The sequence below is a fragment of the Camellia sinensis genome, chromosome 11 (assembly GCF_055761805.1).
Source record: "Camellia sinensis isolate YWXY chromosome 11, ASM5576180v1, whole genome shotgun sequence".
NCBI classification, from domain to species: domain Eukaryota; kingdom Viridiplantae; phylum Streptophyta; class Magnoliopsida; order Ericales; family Theaceae; genus Camellia; species Camellia sinensis.
Window position 1 is genome coordinate 166,738,921 of NC_138971.1, and position 7,524 is coordinate 166,746,444.

General features: G+C 37.9%; 1 pseudogene; it reads right to left on the reverse strand.

The window, feature by feature from the left end:
• Positions 1-5,340: 5,340 nt before the first annotated feature.
• LOC114261283 (cytochrome P450 76T24 pseudogene) lies at positions 5,341-6,548 on the reverse strand (annotated as a pseudogene).
• Positions 6,549-7,524: the final 976 nt, after the last annotated feature.

A 7,524-nucleotide genomic window follows, 5' to 3' on the forward strand; every position in this document is an offset into this window, starting at 1 on the left:
GGGCCTAGTGTTAGCTCAGTCATACTATTATTCAACCGTGGTAAAACCATTTCACTTGGTTTAAGCAGTGAGGAGGGTGTTGAAGGTTAAGCATTCTCTTTTATGAGTGTGATTCCTAGGAGGACTCTACATTGAGGAATAAGAGTCCTACTAGGATTGTGCCAGGAAAAAATTATAAAAACTCATAGCAGGACCTATGGACAGGTATCACATTCCCAATTCTTACTCTAGAGTACACAGAGCTTATTGTTTATTGTCTAGTTGCTGACTTAGGCATCGGAGGGGTTTCCGGCACACATTCGCCGGTTAGCTCACATTTGTGTTTTCAGGAAATAAAGCGACGACGTTTGGAGAAGCACAAACTTGATCAACAGGATCATACGAGAAGAATTATTTTGTGCTTGTACAATAACCCTCTGAGTTAGATCTATTTTTACCTTGTAGGACCTTCCAGCTTGCAGAAAACGGAATATACATGGTCAAAAGATCAGGTGCAGACTTCTCGGATCTTGTTTCACCTACTTGTTATTCCAACTTGCATTGAACGTTTACCTGCCTCTAAATTTAGAAATATGGTAGCTCCTATTATGTTCTTGTATTCTATATTACAGAACTTTGTTTACTGGGAAGCTTAGGGCTATTTTATATTTTTGTTTTTCATATGAAAAGTTCAAAACACCTATTGTTTACACGTCGTCTTCATTTTTGTGTGAAATCTACTTTAAAAATTTTTAGAAAACAACTTATACTGTTTCCTAAAAATGGGGTTTTTCAAAAAAATTTCTTGAAAATAGTTTATAATGTATTCCATCCCTCCCCCTCCTTAGAAAATACTCACTACCTAAGCCACAGAAAATGCTTTTTGACTGTTAGAGATATATATTATTATTTTATATTTATCTATCTGTATTGTAGATGTATCTCATCTCTTTTTCTTATACTTATCTCTGATGTATTTCTATCTTCTTTCCTCAGCCTATAAATATAGGCTTCTTGTATTATATTCAATACAATTCAATATACAGTCTCTCTACTTTCATAACATGGTATCAAAGCCTGGGATACTCTCCTAGCATTTATTTTCCTCACGTTTTTTTTGTTTTTTGGTAGATTGCTTCTGTCCTCTGTCAGTTTCTGTTGGTTTTTGCGTATCTAGTTCATTCCTGTTTCACTGTTTGGACTATATCCACCTCTTCGTCTCTTCACGACGAAGCCAACGTCACCAGATTCGCCTTCATTGGCCTCTGAACACGCCCTCATGCACCTCCCGAAGCCCAGTGCGTCGGTTGACGCCGCCGCTACTCTCAGAACGCTCCCGCATGCGTTGTCTCCTCTGGTTTCCTTGGCTTGCCCATCATCTTCTGCATTAGCCGCCCTTCCGCACCCGTGCCTCAACCGCTCAAACGTCGGCTTGCCATCGGCTTTCGTATCAGCCGCCATTGGTTTCCATCCCAGCGCCTCTGTCGATCTTTCGTTGGCTTCCGCATCAGCTGACTCTCCTTGGCTTCCGGTCATCTTCCACCTCAGCTGCTTCTCCTGTTCATCAGCCGCTGACATCAGCCCTACACCATCACCGCCACAGTGTTGACATCAGCCCTACCTGTCCCTAAGGTTTTTCAGCCTTCTGAATCTGTTGGTGGCCTCCGTTTTGGCATTTATGGATCGTACAGAGAACATCCAATCTATTTCTATTATCCTTGACGGGTCCAATTATGTTAGCTGGGCTCAAGCTCTCTCTAGTTTCATCAAAGGCAAACGCCTTTAGTGGATCATTACTAGTGTTCTTCCCAAACCCACCCAAAAGGAGGAAAAGACGGACTCTGCATTCAATGGCCGTCTTGACGAATGGGAAAGTAAGAATTATCAAATTATCACATGGTTTCGGGCTACCTCAGTTCCTTCCATCCACCTTCAATTTGGACACTTTCAGGATGATGACTCTCTTGCCTCTCTTGCCAAAGCAATTTGGGATTTTTTGAAGGACCGTTATCAGACCACTGGACATGCTCATCAATATCAATTGTTACAGACTCTTCATCACATGCGCCAGGCTCCCGGTCAGTCTCTCAATGACTTCCTTTTCCAAATGTCATCTGTTTGGGACCAGCTCACTCTTTCTGAACCTCCATAGGCTCATTCTGATGATGCACAACTATTTATTACTTATCGAAATCATCAGCGACTATTATATGATTATCACTGGAGATGACACAGTGGGTATTTCTACTCTCAAACAGTTTCTCCATCGCCAGTTTGAGATGAAAGATTTGGGTTCCCTTAGATACTTCCTTGGCTTGGAAATTTCTCAAGATTCCTCTAGTTATATTCTTACTCAGGCCAAGTATACTTCTGATCTCTTGGCTCGTGCTAGCCTTACCGATTGCAAGACTGTCACTACTCCAGTTGATCCTCAGACTCGTCTTACACCTCTTGACGGCCCCCTATTGTTTGATGCCACTTTATATCGTCAGCTAGTTGGTAGTCTTGTCTATCTCACAGTTACTCGTCCAGATATTGCTTATGCTGTTCACATTGTCAGTCAATTTATGACTGCTTCTCGCTCTCCACACTATGCTACTCTGGTTCACATTTTGTGCTATCTCAAAGGAACTCTGTTTCATGGTCTTCACTACTCCCCTCACTCTTCTCTACAGCTGCATGCCTTTTCTGATGTTGATTGGATAGGGGATACTACTGATCGTCGTTCCACTACTGGTTCTGCTTCTTCTTGGGCAACTCTCTCATTTCCTGGCGTAGCAAGAAGCAAACCCTTGTTGCTCGTTCTAGTACCAAGGCTGAGTATCGTGCTCTTGCTAACATTACTCAGGAGCTTGTGTGGCTTCGTTGGCTTCTTTCTGACATGGGTGTTTCTCATTTTGCTGCCACCAATCTTTATTGTGACAATCAAAGTGCTATTCAGATTACACATGACGACGTCTTTCATGATCGTACCAAGCATATTGAGATCGATTGCCACTTCATACGACAACATGTTACTAGTGGTCATATTCGTCTTCTCTTTGTTACCTCTGCTGATCAGACTATCGACCTCTTCACCAAAGCTCATCTTCCAGGACGCTTCTCTGATTTCCTCTCCAAGCTCAAGTTGATATCTAACTTACCACCTTGAGCTTGAGGGGGGGTGTTAGAGATATACATAATTATTTTATATTTATCTATCTGTATTGTAGATGTATCTCATCTCTTTTTCTATACTTATCTCTGATGTATTACTATCTTCTTTCCTCAGCCTATAAATATAGGCTTCTTGTATTACATTCAATACAATTCAATATACAGTCTCTCTACTTTCATAACATTGACCAATAGCTACATAAACACATTTTACATTTTGTCATTGTTGATTGAGGATTGTATCTGTGGTTACTGCTGTATTACTGGTCTGTTTGTCTCCAATAATTAATTCTCATTGATGTCAGTACGTGCATAGTGCTGAGTAGCACGTATCAATGGCAAGAGAGAGAATGTCCTTTCGTCCGGCTTGTTATCAAAGAGAGTGAACCTCTTTGCTAGAGGTTCGCTCTCGTCCTCTTAACTCTCTTTAACTTCCTGAAAGCTAAGTAAGCTAAAACAAGCTTTCCGTGTCATTTTCCATTTTTTTAATGTTTTTTGAGAACAGAAAACAGTTTGAAAAAAAAAAAACAAAAAAAGCTCTTAATATTTGTTTGTCATGATGATTTTGGGTTCCTTATTACATATTCGATTAGATATATGGGACATCCTAACGGAAAAGTAGCTCGGGCCTCACATTCACTGTTTGTGGCATTTGTATCTTCTGGGAAGGACTCTAATGATGACAAAAGAGTTTTACTAAAGGAGCAGCTTGTTTTTTATTACATTCAGAGATCATTGGAGGTATTATTCAAAACTCCTGATTACCATACTTGTCAAGTTCGAACTTGATCATGAAAATGAAAAAAAAGTAGCTCTGTTAATTTGATTTGTTGATGTAAATATAGGGATATCCTGGCATCACCCCTTTTGAGGGAATGGCTTCTGGAGTTGCTGCCTTGGTTCGTCATCTTCCCGCTGGAAGTCCGTCTATATTCTACACTATCCACAGTTTTGTTGAAAAAACTCAGAACCTCTGCTGTGAAGTTATGCCTGAAGAGGCTGATCTGTGGGAGAATTGGCAAGAAGAATTGGAGGCTTGTAAGAAAATCTAGGTTGCGTTTGGTAGAGTTTTCTAAATATAATTTGAGAATAGGAGTTGTATTTTGAGTTTGTGAGTTTTGAAATTATAATTTGAGTGAGGAAAATTTGTTTGGTGAATAAGTTTTGAATTGAGTGGGGAATTTTTGATGTGACATATGATATTTGATACAAAAACTTACAACTCATAACCAAACACACAATTCAAAATTTTATTAAAGCTCATAAAAAATTTTTAAAAATTCAGAAAATATTTTTTATTGAATATATAAAAATTAACATGTGTCAATTGCGCAAAAAAAAAATAAATAAATTGCACTGTTCCGGTCAACTGGTTGGACGACTGATTAGCCCCAATTTTCCCGCGTACACCGCATTTTCAAAAGTAAACGTAGAATTAATTTTGAAAATGGTAAACAAACACCATATTGAAATCAAGCTCTGGAACGTTCCAGAGCTCCACCAAACAGAGCCCTAGATTTGCTTTTAAGGCTTCTCTCCCTTGTGGACATACAGGTAAATTCTAATGAATAGTTAGTATTTGTATTGTTTTTGTTTTGAATGAATATTTTATTCATAGAATTCAATGTTAAGGTGTTGATAAGTTTACCCAGGTTTCTATTTTTTCTTAGGGCCCGTTTGTTTTGGGTTAAGTAGATGGGAGGGGATTAGGATGGTGGAGGTGTTATTTAATGTTGTGTTTATTTGTAGAGTTGGGGAGGGGATTAAGATGGTGGAAGTGATATAGATGGAGGTTGGGGAGGGTATTGAGATGGAGGTTGGAGAGATGGTATTAGAAAAATAATGAGGGGATTAGAAATTTTTTTATTTCTTTTATTTGTTATATATTGGGAATTTTTTTATAAATATTAATGTTTAATTTTTATATTTTTTTATTTGTTTTATTATTTTATATAAAAATAATTTAACAATTCCTACACTAACAATTATCATCAAAACAAATACAATTTTACTCAATCCCCTCACTAACAATCCCATCACTATTAATCATCTCCATTCTACCTCTGAAAACAAACGGGGCCTGAGAAACATGAAGCAGGAAAACCCTAAAGCAAAGTAAATAAATTCATTATTCATTGCTAGTTTGCACATAGTATTGTGTAGCTTGAGATTTAAATCCTCAATTGCAAGCTCAACCTCTTCTTGTCAGAATAGCAAGAAGAGGTGTTGCCCTCTGCAAGGTGAGGCCGAACGTATCAGTCCCAAATTTTTCGGTGTCGAACCATCAGGAAGTTTCCAGTCCAAATGATACACAAGTGATGCAAGCATCAAGCTCACAACCCTTTGAGCAAGAGGAAGTCCAGGACACATCCGACGACCTGAACCAAAAGGAAGAAAGGCGAAATGCTGGCCTCTATACTCCATATTAGATCCCAAAAACCACTCCGGCATAAATTGAGTTGGGTTTTCCCAGTAAGTAGGGTTTCGAGCATTTGCCCACACATTCACAAGGATTTGGGTGTTCTTTGGTATCTGAAAATCACACAGCTTCATGTCTGTCTCACTCTTGTGGGGTATAAGAAAAGGCAATGATAGGTGCAACCTCATTGTTTCTTTCACAACAGCATGTAAATAGGGCAGTGCAAGGATTTTGGGTTCTTCTATTCTTCCTTCTTCTCCTACTGCTTTTTTAACTTTTTCGCGCACCTTCGACATTATATCGGGATGGCGTAGCAGTTCAGTAATTGCCCACTCAATCAACTCTGTTTGAACTAGTTTCAGTTCCTGCAAGTAGTAACTCCTGTGTAAAAAATTTGGTTAGAATTGATAAGCTGATCTGAATTAGTTCAAACTATAATAATTGGTTTGAATTTGAAAAAATATAATAAAATAGTTCTTATCCTAAATAATAAATCACAAACTATATCAACTCACCAATATTTATTTATTTATTTTTATAAACACAAATATTTTATCTTAAATTCGTTTTTAAATTAGTAATTGGGGTAGTTATTGGGCTACATGGTCTAGTTGAGGGGCTGTGGGAAGGAATTCAGTAATTTAAACTGTTCATATATTAATGTCTCACGGATAGATTATTTATGTAAAAATTCAGTAAGAGTATTTTTTATTAGATCAATCTGGTTTGAGAAAGAAAGAAAGCATACCCCAAGTAAGATTATGATATGTTTGTAGCCAAATTCAGATCCATGTTCTTGGCTGTAGTCAAGGAGGGAATCCATTAAATCCCTATAACTTGGCAGATTCGACTCTCTATGCTTGAGCCGCCTGGTCACGAACCCATCACTCACAGCATAAAACAAGTCATAAGCAACCTTTCCTCTGCGTCTTAATCCCTGAGGATCCAAAGGCTTCAAACCATGGAAACACATCTGCAATGTTAAACTTTCCATCTACCACCATGATCGTTTTCACCGTATTCAGGAACCCCTGGGCCTCTCCACACTACAAGAAAAAGCGTTTTTGGCGACTAAAACTTCATTTTTCGTCACTGAAAGTAGTAGAATTGGCGACTAAAATGGAATTAGTCACCAAAATTGAACACTTTTGCCGACTAAAAGAGTTTAGTCGCCGAATACAAGGGTTTTAGCGACGAAAAGGCAGTTTAGTCGCCGAATGTAGGGGTTTTAGCGGCTAAAGGTTGTTTAGTAGCCAAAAGTGACGGTTTTTGGCGACTAAAATAATTTAGTAGCCAAAAGTGATGGTTTTGGCGACTAAAAAACATTTTCGTCGCTGATTATAGGTGTTTTGCCGACCAAAAACAGATTGGTCGCTGAAAATGAAGCTTTTTGGCTACAAAAAAAAAATTAGTAGCTAAAAATAGTCAATTGGTGACTAAAATTCAGTTTAGTAGCCAAAAGGGGACGTTTTTGGCGACTAAAAACAGATTTAGTCGCCAAAACTGCTTATTTTTAATTTGAACTTATTTTTTTAGTGACAAAAAATTAATTAGTAGCCCAAAATAATAGAATTGGCGACTAAATCCAAAAGTGGCCTAAATTTTTTTTAATAAATAATTTATTTTTTACATAAATTATATTGAATAAAAATAATTATATTTATATATATAGTTTTGTATTAATACCGGTCAATATACTATATAAATAATATATATTGCATATATATTCATGTGATGTTGAAGTGGCATAGTGGAGGGAGTGTGTTGCTAAAGGTGTTGGCGGTTCGAATGTGGGAGAGGTTGGCGGTTCGAATCTTAGAAAAAGCAAAGAAATTGGTTTTTTTTTTTTTTTTCACGGAAGGACCTTTGGCGACGAAAATTTTAGTCGCCAAAAGTGTTTATTTTGGGCGACTAAACCGTTTAGTCCGCGATTCATGGACTATTGGCGACTAAAAGATTAGTCGCCAAAT